This window comes from Mobula hypostoma, chromosome 28, assembly GCF_963921235.1.
Source record: "Mobula hypostoma chromosome 28, sMobHyp1.1, whole genome shotgun sequence".
In the NCBI taxonomy this organism is placed as follows: domain Eukaryota; kingdom Metazoa; phylum Chordata; class Chondrichthyes; order Myliobatiformes; family Myliobatidae; genus Mobula; species Mobula hypostoma.
The window spans coordinates 30504257-30518858 of record NC_086124.1 but is presented as its reverse complement, the minus strand read 5'-3'; positions in this window follow the sequence as shown (position 1 = coordinate 30518858).

Sequence of the window (14602 nt, the reverse complement as noted above, 5' to 3'; positions counted from 1 at the left end):
ATTTGGGGTCTGACACGGCAGTGGGATTATTTTTCAGACTGATGGCTGTGGGGAGTGTTTGGCAGTGGGATTAGTCTGGGGACTGAGGGTTGCGAGGAGAGGGGCAGGGGCATTAGTTTGGGGTCTGACAGGGCTGTGAGGAGTGAGTGGTGCAGTGGGATCAATTTGTGGACTGATAAGGGCTGTGGGGAGAGCATAGCTGTGGGATTAGTCTGGGGTCTGATACAGTGCTGTGAGGAGAGTGGGGCAGTGAAGTTCATTTGCGGAGTGACACAGGACTGTGGCCAGTGTGGGGTAGTGGTATTTGTTTGGGGACAGATACAGGACTATGGGTAGAGAAGGGTAAACTTCGATTTGTTTGGGGACTGACAGGGCTGTGGGGAGAAAGGAAGTCAGTGGAATCAGTTTGGTGAGTAATAGGGCTGTGGGATAATTTTCGGATTTGCATGACGGGAGAGTGGGGCTGTGGTGAGGGAATGGGATTAGTAGTTTTTGGAACTATGGGTTCTGAGGAGAGTGGGACAGTGAAGAGACTGCAGGGTAGTGTGGTTGATCAGAGGACTGACAGCTGTGGGGAAGTGGGATAAGTTCAGGGACTGAAGGGGCTGTGAGATGAGATTAAAATAAAACTATTTATCCCGAAGGAAATTATTGTTGCAAGGTTACTCAGTCAGGAAATACATACTTTAAAAATACAAAATATAAGCATTGAGGTATGAAAAAATATAAAATGCACATTACAAAGTAATAGTGCAAAATATAAATGTGCAATGAAACCATATACATATATACTTGAGGAGAAGTTGTAAAGCCACAGGGAGGAAGCACCTGGATGGAATCAGTTTGTTACCAAAGGTGCTTCTCTGCTTGTCCAGAATGTCGTGCAGGGGGTGAGAGGGATTGTCCATAATTCTCCGTGACTTCTGCAGCATCTTCCCCTCAGGCACAACCACCAGGGAATCCGGTTCCACCCCCAGAACAGAACCAGCCTTCCTGACGTGCTTATCGATCTTCCTGGCATCAGCTGCTCTCACCCTGCTGCCCCAGCAGACTACAGTGTAGGATAGAGTGCTGGCCACCACTGAGTCGCACAACATCTGTAGCAGAGTACGTACTGCAGATGTTGAATGACCAGAGCCTCCTCAGGAAGTACAGTCGGCTCTGCCCCTTGTACAGAGCTTCTATTTTTAATTCAGTCCAGTTTATTCCCAGGTATTTGTAGTCCTGGATGACTTCCACAACAATTCCCTTGATGAAGATGGGAATGCAGGGAGTTTTCACCTTCCTGAAGTCCACACCCATCAACAAAGTTGTCCATCACTCTCCCGTACTCAGCCTCTTGACCCCCCACAACTGCTGAATCATCCGAAAACGTCTGCAGGTGTTTTATCTGAAGTTCAAGGTGAAGACGGTGAACAGGAAGGGGGTCAGGACAGTCCCCTGAGGTACCCCTGTGCTGCTAACCACAGTGACTGATACATGGCTCTGCCATCTCACATACTGTGGCAGCCTGGACGGGTACTCTGTAATCCAGGACACTAGGGGAGCATCCACCTGCATCTCTTGTGAGCTTACTGTGGTAAAGCAGGTGGCGTAGGGTTAAAAGTGCTGGAGAAATCAAAGAACATGCTTCTTACAGTGCTGCCTGGCTCATCCAGGTGAGTGTAAGCCTGTTGAAGCAGGAAGATAATGGCGTCCTCAACTCCAATATGTGGTTGAGCAAACGGCAGGGGGTCCAGTAATGGATTTATGATGGTCTAGAAGTGTGTCAGGACCAGTCTTTCTAATGATTTCATAACGTGAGGTCAGTGCCACTGGGTATGGTGGGACTTGTCTTCTTGGGTACTGGAACTAGGCAGGATGTTTTTCACAGCACAGGGACCCTCCCCAAGCTCAGGCTCAGATTAAAGATGTATTTAAAGACCACCCAACTATCTTGAGTGCAGTGCCCTTGGGCTGATGCCATCCAGTCCCAAAGCCTTGCCTGGGTGGGGTGGAGTCTGCTAGACTCTCTCCTTACCTGCTCACCGGTGACAGCCTATGTGTCTGTGGTTGTTGGCTCTCTAGTGTTCTTGGAGAGAGATGGAGGCCAGGGACGAGAGGGGAGGAGCTTGGGGCGGTGGTGGATGTGTTGTCGAGGGGTAACCAGAAGCTTCCTAATCAAACCTGGTGAAAAACCAGTTTAACTCATTAACCCCGTCCTGGACCCCTTCAATCCTCTGGTCTTCTCATTTTCATACCACTCCACACATCCTTGTGTTGTTCCGCTGCAGTTTCCTCTCTTGCCCTGGGCGATCTTCTCCCTCAGCCTAATCTCCATATCTGAATGCTCTCTTATTCCTCTCCAACATGGCTTTGATGATCAAAGGTTGAATTGTTTGGGAAACAGCGTACAGTCCTAGTTGGAACAGTATTATCCGCACAGAAGTTAACGTACCCTGTAATGCCATCAGTCTATCAATGTCCTCTCCATATGGACTACAGAGCATATCCCAGTCAGTTCCTTCAAAGCAGCCTTGCAGGGCTTCATTGGCCTCCTGTGACCATTTCCTACCAGACTTCTTGATCACAGGTTGCTGCTGGACCAGAGGCTTATACAAAGGCCGAGGTACACCAGGTTATAGAAACATAGAAAATAGGTGCAGGAGTAGGCCATTCGGCCCTTCGAGCCTGCACCGCCATTTATTATGATCATGGCTGATCATCCAACTCAGAACCCAGCCTTCCCTCCATACCCCCCGACCCCTGTAGCCACAAGGGCCATATCTAACTTCCTTTTAAACATAGCTAATGAACTGGCCTCAACAGTTTGCTGTGGCAGAGAATTCCACAGATTCACCACTCTCTGTGTGAAGAAGTTTTTCCTAACCTCGGTCCTAAAAGGCTTCCCCTCTATCCTCAAACTGTGACCCCTCGTTCTAGACCTCCCCAACATCGGGAACAATCTTCCCGCATCTAGCCTGTCCAATCCCTTTAGGATCTTATACGTTTCAATCAGATCCCCCCTCAATCTTCTAAATTCCAACGAGTACAAGCCCAGTTCATCCAGTCTTTCTTCATATGAAAGACCTGCCATCCCAGGAATCAATCTGGTGAACCTTCTTTGTACTCCCTCTATGGCAAAGATGTCTTTCCTCAGATTAGGGGACCAAAACTGCACACAATACTGATTATGATCTGATCTGCCAAGAGGGGTGAAGATATGGCATTATATGCATCCTTAATATTTGCATATAAGTAGATTTTATTTTCCCTGGTATGACAGTCCACAAACCGTGTGAAAGTGGACAAAGAGTGTGAAATGAGAGTAGGCCACTGGGATTATATTGGGTAATGACAGGGCTGTGGAGAGGGTGTGTGGTAGAGTGATTTGGCCACTGACAGGGCAGTGGGTTCAGTTTGGAACCAGGTTTAATATCTGGCATATGTCATATAACTTGTTACGTGAGAACAGTACATTGCAATACTAAATTATGGTAAGTATGTGCGTGTATGTGTATATATAGAACAAAAAGAGAAAAGAAAAAAAGTAGTGAGTAAGTGTTCTTGGGTTCAATATCCATTCAGAAAGCTGATGCCAGAGGGGAACTTCTTTCTTTCTAACACAGGGACATGTGGAATGAGTGAGATGGTGTGATCAGTCTGTGGAGGAGTATAGGGTTCTAGGGAGAGAATGGTAGTATGGCTCATTTGGTGAGTGACATGGGGCTGTGGGCTTGGATGAGGATTGGATGCGGGGCCAAGAGGAGAGTGTGTGGAAGCGGGAATCGTTTGGTGAATGGCAATTGGCTGCGTGCAAAGAATGGGCAGTGCGGTCTATTTGGGGACTTTCACGGGCTGTGGGATTGGTTTGGGGACTGACAGCTGTGGGGAGAGAGTATGGCAGCGGGTTCTTGTTGGGAAGTAACAGGACTGTGGGGAAAGAGTGGGACAGTTTGTGGATTGACACAGGGCTCTAGGGAGAGAGCAGGACAGTGTGGTTCATTTGGGACTGAAATATGGCTGTAGGGATAGAGCAGGCCTATGGGATAAGATGGATGGATAGGGAAAATAGATACAGCTGCAAGGAAAACCTTTGCAATTACCTGGTTTTCTGAATTAATTACTCATAAAATGTGGTCTGAGCTCCCTCTCAGTCACAGTAATAGACAAACACAATCTGCCTAAACCAATAACACACGAACAATTGTACTTCTCGTCAACACTGAGTACACCATTTAAACAATCACAATCTCGGTTCAAAAAAGTGTATGAAGCTTTGGGCTAATGCCCTGTCATCATCATCATCTTCAGGGGCCGTGCCCAGTTTGAGCTTTGACTGCCATGGCCCACACACTCCTGTTTCGGGTCAAGTGGATCAATTCATTGGTATTCATTTCCAGTTCTCTGGCTGCTGTCTCCATCATCATTTGTCCTTGTCATCCTCTTGCTTTCTTCCCTTCAATCTTTCCCATAATTACCGTGCATTCTAACTCGTCTTTCCTAATCACATGTCCAATGAAGTTACGTTGCCTTTTCATGATCTCATACATTATTTCTTTTTGTGTTTGCTCTGTCCTTCATGACATCCTCGTTAGATATTCGTTTCGTCCATGATATTCTTTGCATCCTCCTCAAAAACCACATTTCTGCTGCTACAATTCATTGCCTCATGTTACAACATTCTGAGCCATATAACATAACTGGATAAACGTAACATTTCAGTACTCTGAGGCGAGTTGTCATGCCTAATTTGGTATTGGTCGGTATACTCTTCATTCTCATAAAGGTGTCTTTTGCCATCCCTCGTCTTGTTTTGATGTCCAAGTCACACCTGCCATCTGATGTCACCCAGCTTCCTAAGTAGCAAAAGTTCTGTACTTGTTTTATGTCTTCCCGTTTATTCTTAGCCTGCAGATAGGATTCTCCTTCTTTTTGGATATCACCTTACAGTCTGTCTTTTTGCAATTGATAGATAGACCCATTTTTGCACTTTCTTCAACAATTATATCAATTAAGTTTTGTAGTTCTTCCCCCGTACTTGCAATTAACACAGTGTCATCTGCATATCTGAAATTATTGCTGTTTTCACGGCCAATTTTGATTCCCAAAATCTCTCTTATTTTTTAATGCCCTGTGTAAAAGCTATTTGGAGCCAGGTGTTCCAGTCAATGAGATGAGACTGAAGGAGTGGGTTTTGGAGGTGCACTGCCCTTTATTTTGAAAAAAAGACACATAAAGTCAGGTTACTGATAGAACCTGCTCTTCACAAGAAAGATCTGTTTATGTGTACCATGCCTCAAACAAAACAACTTTTGATGGACCTTAGAAGAAAATTGGAGAGATGCATGAAGCTGGAAAGGGCTACAAAAGCATTTCAAGACCTGAGTGTTCATCAGTCCACAGTAAGAGAAATTGTCTGCAAATGGAAGAAACTAGGTACTGTTGCTACTCTCCCTAGGAGTGGGCGTCCTGCAAAGATCACACCAAGAGTACAACGTGCAATGCTGAAGCAGGTGAAAAAGAACCCACGGGTAACAGCAAAAAAACCTGCGGAAATCTCTGAAACTTGCTAAAGTTTCTGTTCATGTGCCTATTATAAGAAAACCACTGAATAAGAATGGTGTTCATAGAAGGAAACCAGTGCTCTCCCAAAAAAATCTCAAGTTTGCAAAAGACTACCTGGATGTTCCACAACCCTTCTGGGGCAATGTTCCATGGACAGATAAGACAAAAGTTGAACTTTTTGGCGGGAATGCACATTATGTTTGGAGGGAAAAGGGCCCTGCACATCAACACCAAAACCTTATCCCTCTTGTGAAGCATGGTGGAAGGGGAATCATGGATTGGGGATGCTTTGCTGCCTTGGGGCCTGGACAGCTTACAATCATTGAGAGAACAATGAATTCAAAATTGTATCAAAACACTTTGCAGGAGAATATCAGGGTAGCAGTCCATCATCTGAAGCTTAATAGAAATTAGGTGATGCAACAAGACAATAATCCGAAACACAAGAGTAAATCAACAACAGAATGGATTAAAAAGAAGAAAATTCGTATTTTGGAATGGCCAAGTCGGAGTCCAGACCTTAACCCAATTGAAATGCTGTGGCTGACCTGAATAGGCACTGTTCATGCAAGGTATCCCAGAAATATTGATGAACTGAAACAGTTTTGTATGGAGGAATGGTCTAAAATTCCTCTTCGCCATTATACAAGTCTGATCAGCAGAAACGTTTGGTTGAAGTTATTGCTGCTATTTGACGACTCCAACCAAACCAGCTGAAATAAGCTTTGCTGATATCATAGAAGTAATAGTGATAGTCATAGTCATAGTCATACTTTATTGATCCCGGGGGAAATTGGTTTTCGTTACAGTTGTACCACAAATAATAAATAGTAATAAAACCATAAATAGTTAAATAGTAATATGCAAATTATGCCAGGAAATAAGTCCAGGACCAGCCTATTGGCTCAGGGTGTCTGACCCTCCAAGGGAGGAGTTGTAAAGTTTGATGGCCACAGGCACGAATGACTTCCTATGACGCTCTGTGCTGCATCTCGGTGGAATGAGTCTCTGGCTGAATGTACTCCTGTGCCCACCCAGTACATGATGTAGTAGATGGGAGACATTGTCCAAAATGGCATGCAACTTGGACAGCATCCTCTTTTCAGACACCACCATCGGAGAGTCCAGTTCCATCCCCACAACACCACTGGCCTTACAAATGAGTTTGTCGATTCTGTTGGTGTCTGCTACCCTCAGCCTGCTGCCCCAGCACACAACAGCAAACATGATAGCACTGGCCACCACAGACTCGTAGAACATCCTCAGCATCGCCCAACAGATGTTAAAGGACCTCAGTCTCCTCAGGAAATAGAGACGGCTGTGACCCTCCTTGTAGACAGCCTCAGTGTTCTTTGACCAGTCCAGCTTATTGTCAATTCGTATCCCCAGGTATTTGTAATCCTCCACCATGTCCACACTGACCCCCCCCCCCCGGATGGAAACAGGGGTCACCGGTACCTTAGCTCTCCTCAGGTCTACCAGCAGCTCCTTAGTCTTTTTCACATTAAGCTGCAGATAATTCTGCTCACACCATGTGACAAAGTTTCCTACCGTAGCCCTGTACTCAGCCTCATCTCCCTTGCTGATGCATCCAACTATGGCAGAGTCATCCAAAAACTTCTGAAGATGACAAGACTCTGTGCAGTAGTTGAAGTCCGAGGTGTAAATGGTGAAGAGAAAGGGAGACAAGACAGTCCCCTGTGGAGCCCCAGTGCTGCTGATCACTCTGACACACAATGTTGCAAGCACACGTACTGTGGTCTGCCAGTCAGGTAATCAAGAATCCATGACACCAGGGAAGCATCCACCTGCATCGCTGTCAGCTTCTCCCCCAGCAGAGCAGGGCGGATGGTGTTGAACGCATTGGAGAAGTCAAAAAGCATGACCCTCACAGTGCTCGCTGGCTTGTCCAGGTGGGCATAGACACGGTTCAGCAGGTAGACGATGCAGGAACATTTAGAACTAAAACCATTGTTGATTGCAGAATCAAAGGGAAGGGCAGTCCATTTCATCATACATGATTGAATTGAAGAAATTGTGTGTTGTCAGTTTAGTAATGGGCTTAATGATACACTGAAATTGTTTAATTTGTAGAATCTTACAAGAAAGCATTCAAAAATTACTCCTAACTGAACCACAGCTCACATTTGAAAGAACAGTTGAAATTGCTGTATCAATAGAAACAGCAGCTAGAGAGGCAATTGAGTTGCAGTCAGGAATGAAAGTGAGTGTGAACAAAATTGCAACATTGAAGTAAAACGCTACATGGTCAAACAAGTTGTTTTGCTGTTGTGGCAGATGCTCCAATACACCAGACTATCATCGGCGTCCATCAACCCAGGGGATCAAGGGTTTGTGCCTCTGGTGGACTGTCTCCTCTCCAGGGCGCAAGCCTGGGTGGGAAGATTTGAAGAACTGGCTGTTGCCCATGCAGTGGGTTCCCCCTCTCCACGTCACTAATGTACTCCAAGGGACCGATACAGCTTGGCACCAGTGTCATCGCAGAGGTTTCCAGAGTGAAGTTGTAAACAACAAACTGCCTTAGGGACCTCAGCCCTGGATTTCTTCCTTGGGGTTTACTCCTGAAGCCTTTCCCATGGGTGGATATGGCCACAAGGCAGTGGTGATTTACAATCATAGTCTTCCTTCTCCTCGGCGGGCAGCCGTTAAGTCCCACCTGCCCGAACACTAGAATAATGCAGGTAAAGGTGAAACTTGCAGAAAATGCAACAAAGTAGGACACATACAAAGAACATGTCGGGTAGGCAAAAATAAATGAACTGCACAGGGAAGAAAAAAGATTTTTAAAAAATCATGTTGCAGTTTCAAAAAGAGCACTAATCTGCACGCTGTTGATGAAAAATCTGATAATGATGAGAGTGACACAGGACTGGATAGCCCTGAAATTTGTGATGTGAAAACTAACAAGAGATAGGCAATATGACTTTCACCAGAAGTGAACGATAAATTAATTAAAATGGCTTTGGACACTGGCTCGGTTGTTTCAGTCATTCTGCAAAATGAGTTTGAATGACATTTCAAAGATACTGAAGCCTGCAGATATCCAACTAAGAACCTGAGAAAAGATAACTCCTTTGGGAATGACATCCATAACAGTGAAATACAGCAACCAACAAGCCACATTGGGCTTGTACGTGGTAAAAACAGGAGAGCCAACATTATGAGGGTGTAATTGGCCGTGACAACTACAACTTAATTGGAGATCCATCCACCATTTATTTGCATATCACATTCCTGCAACAGACTCAACTGAAAGCAAATTAAGAAAGGTAGTGGATGATGCCACAGCAGTGTTCAGGGATAGCACTGGAGAACTCAGACATATCAAGGGTAAAATGGTGCTAAATGAAAATGCCATAACCAAGTGTTACAAAGCCTGTCCAGTTCCTTATGTGATGGGGTCCTGATTTACCCCTATGAACTGTTGTTTTGAAAAGAGAGAGAGAGAGAGACTGCTCAACAAGACACCTTGTTAAAAAGCGAGAGAGAAAGGAGAGAGAGGGACGAAGACTGCTCACAGTTTGTTTATACTTTTCCAAGGACATTCCCTGCTTGTACGTTCTTACAGAAAGAGAAGGGAGGAGTTATTTGAGAGACAGTTGGTACTCAGCACGGGGAGATAAATAGAAGGTCAGATGTAAGACCTCAGACACATGGTTTTGGAAGCTGAATGAGCTTTGTTGTGCCGACAGAAAAAGTGGGTTTTTGGAGGATCAATCAGGCGGATCGATCAGTGGCTCTTGCAGTGTGAACAGGGTGTGACTGGTGGGAAGTTATTTGGGTGTCCAATCCTCGCCAGGGTTGATGATTCCACCACAGAAGAATGGTCCCCTTTGTTGTTGTCACAGTCAGTGACTTTTAAAGGATTTCGGAGGACAACGGGAAGATTGATGGTGACAGCTCACCTCAAGACTCAAATCTCTCCCTCTCTCTCCCTCCATCACTACTCAACTCAATACCACGAACTGAACTGAACTTTACTCATCATCATAAGACTGTATCTATTTACCCCTAGACTTGAAGAAGCTTGGTTTTCATATATTTCCCCACTTACTTATATATAATCATTGCTAACCTGTTTGATTTATCTGCATTTATATTACTGTATTGTGTAGTTACTAATAAATATCATTAGTTAGTAGCAATACTGGACTCCAAAGTGTTTTCCATTTCTGCTGGTTCTTTAACGTGTCACGGTGTATGTGACACTTATACCATCTGTGATAAAGTAGCCAGTGAGCGAGATCATTTGGAGGTTGAATGGAGACCACGGGCAATGCCAGTGGTCCCCGTAGACAAGAAGAATGGGTCTGTCAGAATTGGTGATTTTAAGGTCACCATTAACCTAGTACTGAAAGTTTGCAAACCTTTCTGGGGGGAGCTTCAGCAAAGTGGACATAGCTGACACCTACCGACAGCCATAGTCATAGTCATACTTTATTGATCCCGGGGGTAATTGGATTTTCGTTACAGTTGCTCCATAAATAGTAAATAGTAATAAAACCATAAATAGTTAAATAGTAATATGTAAATTACGCCAGGAAATAAGTCCAGGACCAGCCTATTGGCTCAGGGCGTCTGACCCTCCAAGGGAGGAGTTGTAAAGTTTGATGGCCACAGGCAGGAATGACTTCCTATGACGCTCTGTGCTACATCTCGGTGGAATGAGTCTCTGGCTGAATGTACTCCTGTGCCCACCCAGTACGTTATGTAGTGGATGGGAGACATTGTCCAGGATGGCATGCAACTTTTTTCAGACACATCCTCTTTTCAGACACCACCATGAGAGAGTTCAGTTCCATCCCCACAACATCACTGGCCTTACGAATGAGTTTGTTGATTCTGTTGGTATCTGCTACAGATGGTGTCAACAGATGGAGATGGAAGAAGTGTCCAAAGCATTTTTCAACAAAAAGGGCTTTATGGCTGTATTTTTGGAGTAGCATCTGCTCATGCACTCTTGCAGAAAGCCATGGACCAGGTACTGCAAGACAGCCCAGACACTCAGTATTACCTGGATGACATCACTGCACCAGTGAGGATAAGGAACATATCCAAAATCTCAAGACAGTGTTAAAAAGACTATGGGCCAGAGCACGATGCAACAAGTGTGAATTTTTTAAACCAGGCATCACTTACTGTGGTCACACCAACGACGCATTATACAAGCGTGCTGAGAAAATTCAAGCAGTGGTGGATGGCCCAAGGCCAAGCGATGTGTTGCAATTGCCCTAGTTTTAGGATTTGTCAATTACTATAACAGGTTCCTGCCAAACCTGGCTACTGTGCTCCACCCCTTGAACTCATTCTGACAGATTAAAAAGAAATAGCAATGGACAAAGCAGTGTGAGGCGGCTTTCCAAAAGATAATGAAAGTGGTGACATTGGACACTGTTCATATACATTATGACCCCCTTCATCCAGTGAAGCTTGCCTGTAAAGTCTTGCCTTACAGTACAGGTGCAGTCATGTCACATGCTATGAGTGATGGAAGTGCGTTCCCCTAGCGCTGCAGAGAAAAATTACGCACAGATTGACAGAGAGACTTTGAATCTGGTCTGGGGTGTAAAACATTTCAACCAGTGCGTATGGGAGAGAGTTTGCCCTCATTACAGATCATCAACCACCGTTGTCCATTTTCAATCCACAGAAGGGTGTTCCACTAACAGCGGCAGCACAAATGCAAAGATGGGCTCTTGGAGGACAGAATTACAAGATCGAATTCCATCCAACAGCTAATCATGGAGATGCTGATGGATTGTCCTGTTTACCCTTGGAAAAGGAAATATCTGAAATTTTTTCAAAAGAGGACACTTCTCTTGACGTATTCTCCCTAATACAAGTTGAAAATCTCCCTTTTACGGCAGAGATACTGTCTCAGGTCTACATTGCCACCCAAAGTGGTTGGAATGTGCTGCAGAAATTCCAGCACAGTGGTGAACTTGCCCTTGATGGGGGTTCTTTAACCAACCAGCACAATTCTGATCACTGAAGTTTAGCAACACCATGACCTATTTCCACAAAAAAAGGACTTAGTTTTATTTTGTTCTAATTGTGTAAAAATCTTGTACAATTTATAGTCATAGAGCACTACAGCACTGAAACAAGCCCTTCAGCCCATCTAGTTGCTGCCAAACTATTCTTCTACTTGGGTCCTTAGCTACATAGGCTATTGATGACCTGTCTCCGTCATCCAAAGACAATGGTACGGTTGGACTTCTGTAATCCATTGTGTCCACTGTACAGGGGATTTGCCCTATTGGCATCACCAGAGCATTGTTGGTTGACCTTACCCATTCCCACCTCTCACAACGGGGACATAGGGATGGACTTTGAGAGGCAAACTATTATTCTGCCTATTCCTAATGGGCCCACTTGGACCATAGCCCTCTATATCCCACTGATCCATGTACTTATCCAAATTCCTCTTAAAAGCCGAAATCGAACTTGTATCCATCACTTCCACTGGCAGCTCTTTCCACAGTTGCATCATGCTCAAGTAAGTAAGTTCCCCCTTAGGTTTCCCTTAAATATTTCACTTTTCGCCCTTACCCCATGACCTCTAGTTCTAGCCTCACCCAACGTCAGTGGGAAAAGTGTGCTTCCCTCATTCCTATTGGGTGTTGTCCATTTGCCATCGACTCATGGCGACCCTGTGGATAGTGTAGATGTCCACAGGGTTGTCATGGCAAGATATGGAAGTATCTGTGTAGGTTGGGACCTGGCCGTATTCGAACTCAGGACCATCCAGTCTCCAAGTCCAGTGCTGATGCCACTACACCACCGACCAGCCCAAACCGTGCTCTAACTTTACCACCCATTATTTTGTCTACCTCTGTCAAATCTTCCCTCATTCTCCAATGTTCCAGCAAATAAGGTCCTAACGTTCAACCTTTCCCTCTAACTCAGGTCCTCAAGACCCGGCAACACTTATTTCACGTTTCTCTTGTGAATGCTGCTGATCTGATGCTGTGTTGCTGTGATGCTGATGCAGAGCAACACACACAAACACTCAGCTGGTTAGGCAGCATCTGTAGAAAAGAGATAACAGTCGACGTTTCGGCCTGAGACGCTTCTTCGGGATTCAGCGAGAAGGGGGTGAGATCCTCAAATTACCTGGTGGGGCGGGTGAGGGGGAAGAGGCTAGCTGGAAGGTGATAGGTGAAGCCAGGTGGGTGGAGAAGAAAGAATCTGATCGGAGAGGAGGGTGGACAACAGGAGAAGGGGAAAGAGGAGGGGACCCAGGGGCTAGTTTTGACCAAGAAGGGCAATGCGAGTCTGTCTGTTCAGGAGCTGGCATTGGATCAGTCTCCATGCAGCATCTCGTCCACAGCCGTTCCAACGTGGGTGGCCCTGAATTGGCATCGCCTGATGGAGTCCATGAAGCACGCAAGCCTCCCCACGACATCAACGTGTTGACCAGGTCGTGGTGGAATGGGTAGGTGAGAAGAAGTGAAAGGCCAGAGCGGGGAATAGAGGAAGTGGGGAGGGAGAATTTTGTTCAACGGAAGAGGAATTTGAGATTCATACCATCAGGCCGGAGGGTACCCGGACGGAATATAAGGTGTTGCTCCTCCACCCCAAGGGGGGGCCTCAAGAGGAGGCCATTGGAATGGGAATGGGACGTCCCACTTGTGGCCGATGGTGCGGAGGTGCTCGACAAAGCGGTCCCCCAATTTATGACGGGTGTCACCAAAGTCGAGGAGGCCGCATCAGGAGCACCGGACGCAATAGACGACTCCAGCAGATTCGCAGGTGAAGCGTTCCCTCACCTGGACGGACTGTCTGTGGTTCTGAACGTAGGTGGGAGAGAAGGTGTATGGGCAGGTATAGCACTTGGGTTGCTTGCAGGGATAAGCGCCTGGAGGGAGGGACGAAGGAGCGATCAACTTTTCTTTATTGTGCACTTCATAATAAACCCGATCTCAACTTTGAGAACGATGCCAGTCAACGGAAAGTTCAGAGAAGACCAAACAGAAAGATAGCTTCTGAGCCTTGCCAAACGTTGCAGAATTTGTATTTAATTCAGAAAATAATTTACATGAAGTAGACTATAAAACTATCACAATTTTTATGTGGTTTTTGAATGCTGTTCACTAGTTAGAATGAACGATTTAAAAAAACATAGAACACACAATATTACGGCACAGTATATATACAGAGTGGGCGATTTGCCTCTGTAAACACATCATAGCATCCAGTCACCCTCCCAGTGGCCGTGAAGTGTCGATAGAATGAACGTGACAGTGTTTACATGAGGCAGTTGCTGGTTTGGGTGGGCGTTCAATTTTCAATACAGTGGATTCCTGCTAATCAGGCCATCAGTTAACTGGGACAGCCACTTACTTGGGACAACTCTGAACGAACAGAATCAGAATTCAGAATCGGGTTTAATATCACCGGCGTATGTCGTGAAATTTGCTAACTTTTCGGCAGCAGTACAACGTAATACATAACAGAGAAAAAAATACTGTGAATTACAGTAAGTACATATAGAGTTATAGAAAACTACGGCACAGAAACAGGCCATTTGCCCCATCTAGTCCATGCCAAACCATTTAAATATATATTAAATAGTTAAATAAGTAGTATAAAAAAATAGAAATGATCAAGAAACTAAGTGAGAAATTAGACCAGATTCCCTTCATTTATTTAAGACACTAAAAGGGACAGGAGATTGTTAAGACCATAAGATATAGGAGCAGAATTAGGTCATTTGGCCCATCGAGTCCATTCTGCAATTTCATTATTGTTGATCCAATTTTCTCTCTCACCCCCAATCTTCTGCGTTCTCCCCCGCATCCCGCCGTGCCCCGACCAATCAAGAACCTATCAACTTCTACCTTAAATATACCCAATGACTTGGCCTCCACAGCCACCTGTGGCAATGAATTCTATAGGTTCACCAATTTCTGGCTAAGGAAATTCCTCCTCATCTCCTTTGTAAAAGGATACCCCTTCATTCTGAGGCTGTGTCCTCTGGTCTTAGACCCCCATCCCCCACCCCCATCATAGGAAACATCCTCTCCACATC